The following is an 11,743-nucleotide window of genomic DNA, read 5'->3' as shown; positions in this document are numbered from 1 at the left end:
TGCTGGCGTTTTAATGCCGGCTTTCTCTGACCTCAGCTTGCTGGCCCATCCTGGAGAACATGATATTGGCCAGCAACTAGCACATTCTATGTCTGACTACCTGTCTGTTTACACACACACACACACACACATATCTGCTGTCCAATTCTCTAAAGGATACTACCGGAACAATTTCTTGTTGTATTATTTTCTATACCTCTTATATATCTAAAATGTTTCATAACAATTTTATACAAGTAAGCGTAAGTGCGTACCAAACATCAAATGCTGCAGATGTCAAATTGAGAACTGGAGGCTAGTGATATAGTTTGATGGTAGAATGTGCACTTATGTTCGAGGCCTTGGGTTCCATTCCCCAGCATAACACAAAAGAGAAAACGATAAGGAGGTGAGAAGTGAACAAGCAGGTTAGAGGCTGTTGTGAGAAGCCCCAGTTCCTTGATAGGAGCGAATTCAGTGCAATACCCAGAGGAGGCCACACGGTGGCAGCGTAGAGGACTGTGTATACACCCTCAATGGTGTTTAGTGTTCAGTAGGGGTGAACGTAGGTTCTTGTTAACCCAGTTCTGGGTAGAGAAAGAGATTTAGCAATGGGTGGCTTTTGCGTCTGCCTGGGGCCTCTGGACTGCGATTGTTGGAACTGGCAGGGCCCTGATTGCCCCTTGGGTCCCTGTGATTATTTCAGTACAGATCCTGGGATGTTTGGGTTCTGTGTTTTTCCTGTTAGTAAAATGAGTTTGAAAAAAAAGTTCAGACCTGATGCAAACACTCTAGATGCCAGGTTTCTTAGCAGGAGGCGCCCAGACACCATGATAGCAACATCTCTCACAGGAAGGAAGGTATTAAACGCAGCCTCCAGTTGAAGGCGAATGTCACCGCACCAGAAATCAAGCTGAAATACAAAGTCTCTGTGCTGAAATAAGGAACTACTCTGAAAAGAGGCGGGGAGGGAAAAGGATAATGATCCTGATTGAAACCTATTGAGCTACTTGAGAATGCTGTCTTTCTTTCCCTTCTCCCGCCTCCGGCCCCTTTTATTTTTGTCTCCCTGATGATTGCATTTGGCAGTGGGTGTTGCTAAGTTTCCCAAGTTAGTTTCTGTTTTTCTTTTTCTTTCTTCCTCTCTTTTTTCTTTTCTTTCTTTCTTTCTTTCTTTCTTTCTTTCTTTCTTTCTTTCTTTCTTTCTTTCTTTCTTTCTTTCTTTCTTTCTTTCTTTCTTCTCGAGATAGGGCTAGGGCTTCTTCTCTGTCCTGGAACTCACGCTGTAAACCAGGCTGGCCTCGAACTCAGAAATCCCCCTGCCTCTGTCTCCCAAAGGCAGGCGTGTGCCACCACCAACCGGCTCCTAATTTAGCTTCAAGAGGACTGGCCCCAGGGTTTTCCAGGCCACGGAAGCTGGAGGGAGAACACGCTCGCTAGTTTGTCGCACTCCCCTCAGAAAATCCCGTCTGGGTTTTAGTCTAATGTCTGCTTTGTCTCTTCAAAGGATCTCCAGATGGGGAGATTCTGAGCTGGGGTATTTCTTCCTACCCCTCCCAGACAGATTGCGAGTTTTTTCCAGTCCTGAATTCTCCCTAGGGCTCTCCTCTGCAGACGCGCCCACACCAGCAGGGGTCAGCAGTGTCCTACATCTGGCGGGGCGCTGCCTGCCACATGCGCCATCTCTTCCGGGCGCTGCCAGGGCTGCTGGGGGATTAGAGGGTGCTGTCCTGCTGAGGCCTTGGCACCATTCTAATATGCCGGCCGAGATTCCTCCCCTGAACGTGAAGTGACGTGTGGTCATTAAAAGCGCTGATGTGGATGTGAGCGTACACCGCAGACATCAGCAATGCCAACTTACCATCTGCTTTTCACCGCCAGGTTTTTAATGTGTATTGGCACGTGCGACTTACTGTGTGGGTCTAGGTGACAGAGTGTGTAACCTGGGTTTATCTTGCTGAGATTTTCTCAAAGACCTGGGGGTTCTGGATTCTACCCAGTACCCAGGATGTCAGCGAGGGACTCATGCCTCCCCAGGCTCTGGGAATGACTGGTGTTCCGGTCTCACGAACGTCAGCTCCGTCACACCCAACGCTGCTCAGTGGAACAAATTCTCTCGTAGTAGTGTCAGATCTCTATGGCCAGCGTCTCCGTGACTGATGCCGGGGTGGGGGGGTGGGGGTGGGGGGTGGGGTGAAACAAGCTCTACTCAGCTTCCCGACTCATCCGTAGGTAGCCCTGGCGTCTTTCCCCCTCCCCCCCCCCCACGTCCCCAGTCCATTTTGCAGTTCGCTAATTTGTGCCGCCTCCTTCCAGCTCAGGCCACCTTGTTAAATATGAAGGTCCCCAGGGAAATCAGAGATCCTAGAAACATCTGGTTCCTTGGAAGCAGCAGGACTCCCCTGCCATCTTCCTGCTTCTTAGTTTTCCCCACTCCGACATGATGGGGGAGCGAAGAAGGGGCTCTGGCTCGCGTACAGTTGGGATAAGGCTGAATTGGAAGACTCCAGTTAGTGGCTGAGATTCCCAGGGCCCCACGACCTTCCAAGCAGGCTCCCCTGCTGCTGTGACGGGCAGATGCCTGCTTTTCCACATGCCTTTGAAAAGGGGGACTTGGAAGAGGCCTCTCCACTAGCCTGCTTTCCTAGGAGTAGAGTTACAGCAGCTGATCTAGACAACAGGTGTGGCTTTCCGTCACAGCTGCTGCAAAGCACATCTGTACTAACAAGAAGGCGGCAGTCACAGCTTGGCCCATCAGTCACCAAGGCACTCCTCGGATTTCGGGGGAGTGCCTGAAAAGGCACGAGTGAGGGTTGGAGAGACTCAGATCAGCTTTGACAGAGCACTTTTACCCTGAAAATGCCACAGCGGCCACCTCAGTCCTTTCAGTTTCATTGGTCTACGGCATGGGAATGGGGGGGGGGGAGAGATCTTCTCCTTCTTTAGGTAGCACCCCAGCCTCTGGACTGCAGCCAATTTCTCTTCCTGGCCAATGGAGCCCAGAACTTTTCAGGGTGGAGCTCAGAATCCAGGCTCTTCCAGGAAGCCAGAAGTGTGGAGGGTTTTTACAGTGGTTCTTAACCTTCCTAAGGCTGTGACCCTTTAACAGTTCCTCATGTTGTGGTGACCCCAAAAACATAAAATTATTTTTGTTACTACTTCATAACTGTAATTCTGTGATCGTTATGAACCCTAATGTAAATATTTTTTCTTGAGATGGAGGGTTGGCATGGGGGTCGCGACTCACAGGTTGAGAAACACTGCTTTAGCAGCCTGGCTCTTTGGGGCTGGTGAGGTGGTTTGATTAGTGAATAAAACATATGCTGCAGAAGCATGGGGGTGTGAGCTCATCCCCCAGGACACACATAAAACTCCAGGTGCAGGCTGGTGAGATGGTTCACTGGAGAGAGGCACTAACCACCAAGCCTGACAACCCAAGTTCAATGCCTCAAACACCACTGTGGAAGGAAAGACTCCATTCTGTAAAGCTGTCCTCTGCCCTCCACATGTGTGACATGTCACACACAGGTGGCCTGATCTTGTAATACCAGTGCTAGAGAGGCAGTGACAGACACATCCCTGGAACTTACTGGCCAGCCACCTAGTGGTGAGCCCTAAGTCCCAATGAATGCCCGTGTCTCAGAAGACAAGGCTGGTGTCCCCCGAGGAGCAGCGCTCAAGGTTGACCTCTGACTTCTATGTGCACACGCACTACCATCACATGAACATACACCCTCATGCCCACACGTACACCTCCCACTCACACATACAGTGAATGGAGGCTTAATGTTGGGGAGCCTTGGACATTCTCAGTCAAAGCCAGGCACTGGCTTCACCAATATCACCTCAAGCCATCCTCCTTAGAAACCTGCCACAGGGGTGCTGTCAGGGTCATTTCTGCTCAGTAGTCAACAACTGAGGATGTGGTGACCGTGACCGTGGCGACAGTGAGGCTTTATTGCCCCCTTAATTGACTTCAAAGCTTGTATCACCCATTGGGCCACACTGTATCTGGCAAATTCAAACGCCTGTTTCTCTGTCCTGTCTAACCCCATCTTGTTTTGTTCACTGCCACCACAGTCACCTTGACGGCCTATCTCCATCTCAGCTAACTGTCCTCAGCTCCTTTCTCTCTCTCCCCAGGACCACACCTGCTCCCCAGCCCTGTCATGGCCAAAAGCTTTCTTTGCCTCTGTCTATCACTCCAGCCCCCACGTTCCACATTTCCCTTGCTTTCTCCTCTGCTATGATTTGAATGTGACATGTCCCTGTCTTAGTCACTGTTCTAGTCTGTGGAGAGACACCATGACCAAGGCAACTCTTATGAGAGAAAGCATTTAAGAGGGCTTGCTTACCGTTTCAGAATTTTAGTCTTATCATCATGGTGGGGAGCATGGTGGCAGGCACTGGAGCAGTAGATAGAGCTACATCCCGATCTGTAGGCGGGGTGGGGATGGGGCAGGGACTGGGCCTGGTGTGGGTTTTGAAACCTTAAAGCCCATCTCCAGTGACATACTTCCTCCAACAAGGCCACACCCACTCCAACATGGCCATGCCTCCTAATCCTTCTAATCCATTCAAACAGTTCCACTCTCTGGTGATTAAGCATTGACATATATGAGCCCATGGGCGCCATTCTCATTCAAACCACCACAGTCCCCGACAGGCTTAATTGATTATTTTGGGGAGGTATGGAACCTTTTGTAAAAGGAGGCAATGCACAGGAGCCAGGTCACTGGGAGGCAGAGGAAGCCTTGAGAGCTAGAGCCCACCCACTTCCTCTGGATCGCTCTGCTTCCTGTTCATCATTCCATGTAGCCTATAGCAACCGGCTCTCCCAGCCATGTTTTCACCATGGCAAGAAAGTGTACATTCTAAACTGTAGCATCAATAAACCTCCTCCCTTAAGTTGCTCCTGTTGGGTGTTCTGTCTTAGTAACGAGAGAAGTGACTCACGCATCCTCTCAAAAACTCCTCTCAGTATTTCAAGATTATATATCAATATATGAAAATGTTTGCAGAACACGGTAGGAGTACACCATATTTTTATTTATGTAAGTAATGCATGGATACATTTTCCCTATACAAAACAAACAATTCAGGCCGGTGAGATGGCTCAGTGGGTAAAGATACCTGTAACTAAGCCCGATGAACTGAGTTCAGTCCTTGAGACCCACGGGTAGAAGGAGAGAACTGACTCCTACCATGGTAGATATACTTGTATGCTTGTGTCCACATGCAAATACATACATGTATACAAGATGCTAAAAAGAGACCCAAGGCAATCCTCTGCTACGTATTGAATGGGGCCAGCCTGGGTTACATGAGACTTTTCAAAACACCGAAAGACTTTTTAAAATGAAATTAAAAACTAAGCAAATAAGTAAATAAAAACAATTCAATCAGAAGAGTGGACTCCCTTGATAACTCTGCCAGAAGTAACAACTGCTGTTAGCTTGAAGTATCTTTACAGGCTTTAAAAACTATATATGGAGCCAGGCATAGTGGGGGCATGAAATGCACTTGGGAGGAGGGAGGCAAGAAGGATCTCTGTGAGTTCAAGCCCAGTCTGATCTACATAGTAAGTTTCAGACCAGCCAGAACTGCTATTTAGTGAGAACAAAACAAAACAAAACAAAAAAAACCCTATATATGTATATGCAGAAGTATAATTTTGTGAGCCACCTTTGACATATAACCTTGGCTCATAGAATGCAAGTTGCCTTACAACTTTGTTTGCTTGTATATGTGTGTTATGTATGTATGTATGTATGTATGTATGTATGTATTTAAGATGGGATTTTGCTATGTAGCTCTGGTTGGCCTGCTGCTTGCTATGTAGCCCATGCTGGCTTTGAGTTTCTTGTGATATTGCCTCACCCTACCTCACCCCAGTGCTAGCCTAACAGGTGCACACCACACATCCACCTCTGCTTCTTCCTCGGCCTCCCTGTCCTCTCCTGATGCTCCTTCATTCCTCTCTTTCCTTCCATTGTAAGATGGGTCTGGTTGTGTTGCCCTGGCTAGCCCCAAACTCCAGAACCCAAGTGATCCCTTTGCTTTATCCTCTCTGGAGCAGGTAGGACTAGAGACAGACAACAGAACGCCCAGTCCTTCATCCTCTCAATATTCAGAATGAAGTCTCTCCAATAATGGGATATGTGTAGAGTACACGTGAATAAATTCTATGTGGACACATGATTCCCTGGTGGAGCCTTAAGACACCATGCTCTGCTCTGCCCCGTGGACAAAGGTGGTTATATGATTTAAAATTTTTAGCATTGAACAAAGCTGTGTGACTCTTTGCTTTAAAGTACCAAGAATTTCAGAATAGCAGGCATTAAGCCAAGTAGAAGCCCTTTCAAACACGAGGCACTGTGCCACTGTGCACGTTCACAAGCCCACGGAGCTGGCCTTGCCTGTATGTGCCACGGAGAGCTGCCGACTTGGCCCGTCAGAGCCCTCCATTCTTTGAGTTAATGCATGCCCTTTTCTGACAATAGACATTCCTGTCTCAGCCTCCACACTGGCTATTGTCTGCACACAGCCTGCTCCAGCTGCGTTCTCTGCTTCAAGGCCAGACTGCTAAGCAAGCTCCCAGAGTCCTTGACTGCCTGTCAGCATTGCTCTAGAGGCGCCCACAATGAACGATGGCAGTGGTGTGGAACAATGCTTTCCCTGTGCCACAGAAGGAAAATGTCTCCAGAGAAAAGAGTGCACGGAACCACCAACCAAGAAACGTGGATTCCAGCTCTAGCTCTGCTGTGGACAATGTAGACAACTCTGAAAAGTTGCCAGGCATCTTGGCACCTTAGTGTCTTTCCGTTAAAGGATGTGGGTGCAATTCAACAGCCCTTATGGAACTTCTAGTCTAAAAGTCTGTGTTCCGCCGACTAAGAGACTATAGAGTAATACTGGTGACAAGAGCTGATGTTCTGTAAGCCACACACCAGTCAGACATCCCACTTCACGCTCCTAACCATCCTGCGAGACTGGCAATACTATTACCCTTACAGATGAGGATGCTGAGGCTCAGCCCAAAGTCTGTGCCCTGTGAGAAAACTTGAAGGAAATGTTCTCTCCACCCCTGCTGTCCCCCTCCCTCCTGTCTCTCTCCCTCCCCCTCCCCCAAGACAGAGTTTCTCTGTGTGTATAGCCCTGGCTATCCTGGAACTCATACTGTAGACCAGGCCAGACTTGAACTCAGAGATCCATCTTCCTCTGCCTCCTGAGTGCTGGGATGTGCTACCACTGCCTGGCTTGGGAAAGGTTCTAAATGTTGGATATGGTGATGATTGGGCAACTCTGTGGGTTTGCTCCAGATCAGTTTGACACTTATGTTGGGTAAGTTTTACACCAGTAAAGCTGTCAAAAGGAAATAAATAAAGGTGTGCACTGACGCTAGTTTATGGCAGGGCCCCTCCCCACCACCTATGCTGCCACAGTCTGCGTTCCTCCTTACTTGCAGAGTCCTCTGCAGGAATGGACTAGAGGAGCCAGATGGCATGCGGTTACATTTTGGCCCTAGCACTTAAAAACCACGAGACAGCCCCACCTCAGCCCCACCACACACACCTCAATTTCTTCACTTACAAAATAGAAATAAAAATGATAGTCATGGGGCCTGATATCTATGGTATCAGCCTGTAAAAGCACTTGCCTGCAAACCTGACCACCTGGATTCAATCCTCGGGATCCGCGTGATAGAGAGAGAGAATCAATTCCTACATGTTGTCCTCTGACTTCCATATATACATTGTGCACGTGCATACACCAATGGATGAGATCATACACAGTAAATAAATAAATAAATATCCTTTAAAAAGGACACTTGGGGGCTGGTGAGATGGCTCAGTGGGTAAGAGCACTGACTGCTCTTCCGAAGGTCCTGAGTTCAAATCCCAGCAACCACATGGTGGCCTACAACCACCATGAGATCTGATGCCCTCTTCTGGTTTGTCAGAAGACAGCTATAGTGTACTTAGATATAATAACAAATCTTTGAGCTGGAGCAAGCAGGGACTGCATATGTCTGTACACCACTTCTTAGTGCCTGCAGAGGCTAAAAGAAGGTGCCAGATGCCTGAAACTGAGTTAGAGGCTTTTGTGAGCTTCTGTGTGGGTGCTGGGAATCAAATCTGTACCCTTCAGAAAAGCAGCCAATTCTCTTAACTGCTGAGCCACCTCTCCAGCATCCCACCTTTTTTATATATATACATTTATTTTTACACACTTTTATACATTATATATACATTTATTTTTATATATACATTTATTTATTTATTATCTGTAAGTACGCTGTAGCTGTCTTCAGACACACCAGAAGAGGGCATCAGATCTCATTACGGATGGTTGTGAGCCACCATGTGGGTGCTGGGATTTGAACTCAGGACCTCCGAAAGAGCAGTTGGTGCTCTTAACCGCTGAGCCATCTCTCCAGCCCCCCAGATCCCCATCCTGATCCTGCCTTTTAAAAAGAAACTTTAGAAGCCGGGCAGTGGTGTCTCACACCTTTAATCCCAGCACTTGGGAGGCAGAGGCAGGCGGATTTCTGAGTTCGAGGCCAGCCTGGTCTACAGAGTGAGTTCCTGGACAGCCAGGGCTACACAGAGAAACCCTGTCTTGAAAAACAAAACAACAACAACAACAACAAAAAAACCCAAAAACAACAACAAAAAAGTTTTTTGTTTTGTTTTGTTTTGTTTTGTTTTTTTAAAGAAACTTTAGGGTGTGGGGGAGGGGCAGTGGAGGGGCACAGGGGATGACTCTGCCAGCAAAGGGACCTGAGGCCAATCTCCTGAATCAAATACAAGGGCATGTGATCCCAGGGCTGGGGAGGCGAAGACAGGCAAAGCCTTGGGACTCTCTGGCCAGACAATATGGCCCCATTAGTGATCTCCAGCCCAGTGAGAGATTCTGTCTGGAAGGAAGTGGACAGCATTCCTGAGAATGATGCCTAGGGCTGTTCTCTGGCACTCATGCCTCCTACACACACACACTTGCACACACGCCTCCTACATACACTGAACACACACACACTTGCACACACAAACACATTTTTAAAAAAATGAAACTTCAAGACTTTTTGATAAAAGGCAAAAAAAAAAACAAACCCCACTGATGTTTATTATATAGGCTTGTTATGATATGGCTTGGTATAGATTGAGTGCTTAAAGCAGCTATAGACACCCAGCAAGTGCATATAGGTGGCCAGACTCTTATTACCTCCAAGACTGCAAAGCCTGCCAGAGCCAGGCGTCTTAAAGGGGCCCAGTTTCTCTCCACCAGCCTCACTCCTGCTTTCCCGGCCCTTAAAGGAACACTCCTCTTCAAAGGCCATCTTTGGAAAAACACTGGCTCTCCGCACATCGTACTTCCTGGTAAGAGGGAGCAGCTCATCTTCCCGATAAGGCAGTGACTTGCTGGCTCTTGTAAAACGTTCATCCGCTATGCCAGCTTTCCCCACAGACTGTTCCTCCCGGGCCCTCGTTCACTCCAGCAATCAGCGTTAAAAGCAGGACCCAGGGCCAGCAGCATGAGGTCAGAGTGGCCAAGGACAGGGCAGGGGCAAAGCATTCTGGCTGGAGCAGAAGCCCCTTGCTGGCTGATGAACCAAGTAGAGAGGACAGGGTTATACCTGGACAGACTTCTATTTCTCAAAAAATATACTGTGCAGCACTGAGGTCAGAAACAGTGAAGTGAGGGGTTGGGAGGGTTGGGGGGACCCAGTGCAGGGCCGGGAGCTGGGCATGACCTGGTGTGGGTGGGGCAGGGCTGGGTATGACTGGGTACTTTCTGTGTGATTACTGTGCTTCTGCTTATGTTTGAGTGGCACTGTCTAAGCCACACCCCCTTCCATGAGCTCACTGATACCACAGCCTTGGTAGTGTGTCCTGATGTCCCCTGGGTGGGATACCCACTTTCACTGACGAGCAAACTGAGGTGCTGTACTTCTGTAAGTGGCACCAGCCGGGCGTGGAGGGAATCGTGTCCTCTGCAGCCAGGCACAGTGTTTTTCCACTGGCTTCGGAGGAGGAAGTCAGAAGGTCCCTGGACTCCACCTCAAGAGCACTAACAATGTTTCTTGCTGAGGAAAATGAAGCCACATACTGTCTTCATATCCCTGCCCAGTTCCCTGCAAATGGCTCTACGAACCCTGAAAGAGGCAAGGAGGGTCAAGACTGCCCTGTTATGGGCCACAGGGAGTGCATTCTATTCAAATGTCCAAAGTCCCACATCAGGTGACCCCAGTGGCAGGACAATTGAACACTGGCCTACAGAGCTCAGCATAGGAAGAAAAGATCTACCCCACCCTACAAAGCAATCAGGCTGTGGCAGAAAAAAATTTTTTTCCTATGTTTTCTGGGGTTCCCAGTGCTCTCATCTCAGGCCAGGTCTGAGACTCAATGGGCTGAGCACAAACTCCTTGGGCTGATTTTGAAAACCCTGTTTGTCACACTGACATTAATCCTCTTGTTAACAAACAGCCCTGAGGCAGAACTGGTGCACAGCAACAGAGGACAGAGAAGGGACCTGCCTTAGTGGGGTCAGCAGTCCTGCAAGCCACCTTCTCTATTATGGAGATTATGGTGGCCATGAGTAGGTCCCCACCCCCACCCCCCCAGAGCCGAGGACCTGATTCACTCTCCTACCCTTCACCAACCAATCTGCTCCCTCCCCCACCCCCTCCCCCATCCCCACCCCCACCCCCACCCCCAGCCTCCTTCTGGCTCCTTCCATCTGACCCCATCTGCAGCCCTGGTCTTTACCTCTCATTGATTTTCATATTTAAGGAAAATCAATTTGTTTGATTCAGAGCAACTGAATCATCACTGTGATCAGACAAAAACCACTCACAAGGTAGGCACTTGACAGAGGCCACTTATGGGTAGGACCCTGCCTCTTCTCCAAAGAGAACTCTGCCCATACTGGCTCCTGCCTGTTTCTCTCTGACGCTCTCACCTATGGCCTGTCTCAGTAGCCTTCACACACTCTGCCTGTCACCCCAACAAGACTGGGTCCTTTATTTCTCTTTCACACCCATGGACACCCTCCTGTGTTTACCCACGAACTGTTGGAGATGTGTGCTTGAGGCAGGCATTCAGAATAGAGTGGTGTTGGGGGAGGGGTCACAGGAGAGAAATGTTGATCTAAATATAAGACTGAAATCTCACAAAAGTGTCATGTTGGCCTTCCTTTCCACTCTTGGAAGTACTCAAGGGGTGATGTCATGTTGGCATTACCAGTGTGGCTACAAGGGTCCCACACATGTCCATTTTCTCTGTGGCAGTGGGCAGTTCAGCTTCTGGTGTTCATTTGCATGACTTCCACAGTTTTTTGTCCTTGGGACTTCAGGGCCAAGAAACCTAGGCAGCCCTATTTGGTGAGCACCGGGGAAAGACAGTCTATGTAACCCAAGTTGGCTTCAAACTCACGATCCCTTTGCCTTAGCCTCCTGAGTGCTGAGATTACAGGTGTGTGTCACCCATATGCAATGATGTCTTCTTAAGACAAGGCAACTGTACCGGCTAATTTTGTGTCAACTTGACACAGCTGGCGTTATCACAGAGAAAGGAGCTTCAGTTGAGGAAATGCCTCCATGAGATCCAACTGTAAGGCATTTTCTCAATTAGTGATCAAGGGGGAAAGGCCCCTTGTGGGTGGTGCCATCTCTGGGCTGGTAGTCTTGGGTTCTATAAGAGAGCAGGCTAGCAAGCCAGGGGAGGCAAGCCAGTAAAGAACATCCCTCCATGGCCTCTGCATC

The sequence above is a fragment of the Mus caroli genome, chromosome 1 (genome assembly GCF_900094665.2).
Source record: "Mus caroli chromosome 1, CAROLI_EIJ_v1.1, whole genome shotgun sequence".
In the NCBI taxonomy this organism is placed as follows: domain Eukaryota; kingdom Metazoa; phylum Chordata; class Mammalia; order Rodentia; family Muridae; genus Mus; species Mus caroli.
Note: the sequence above shows the minus strand (reverse complement) of the source record.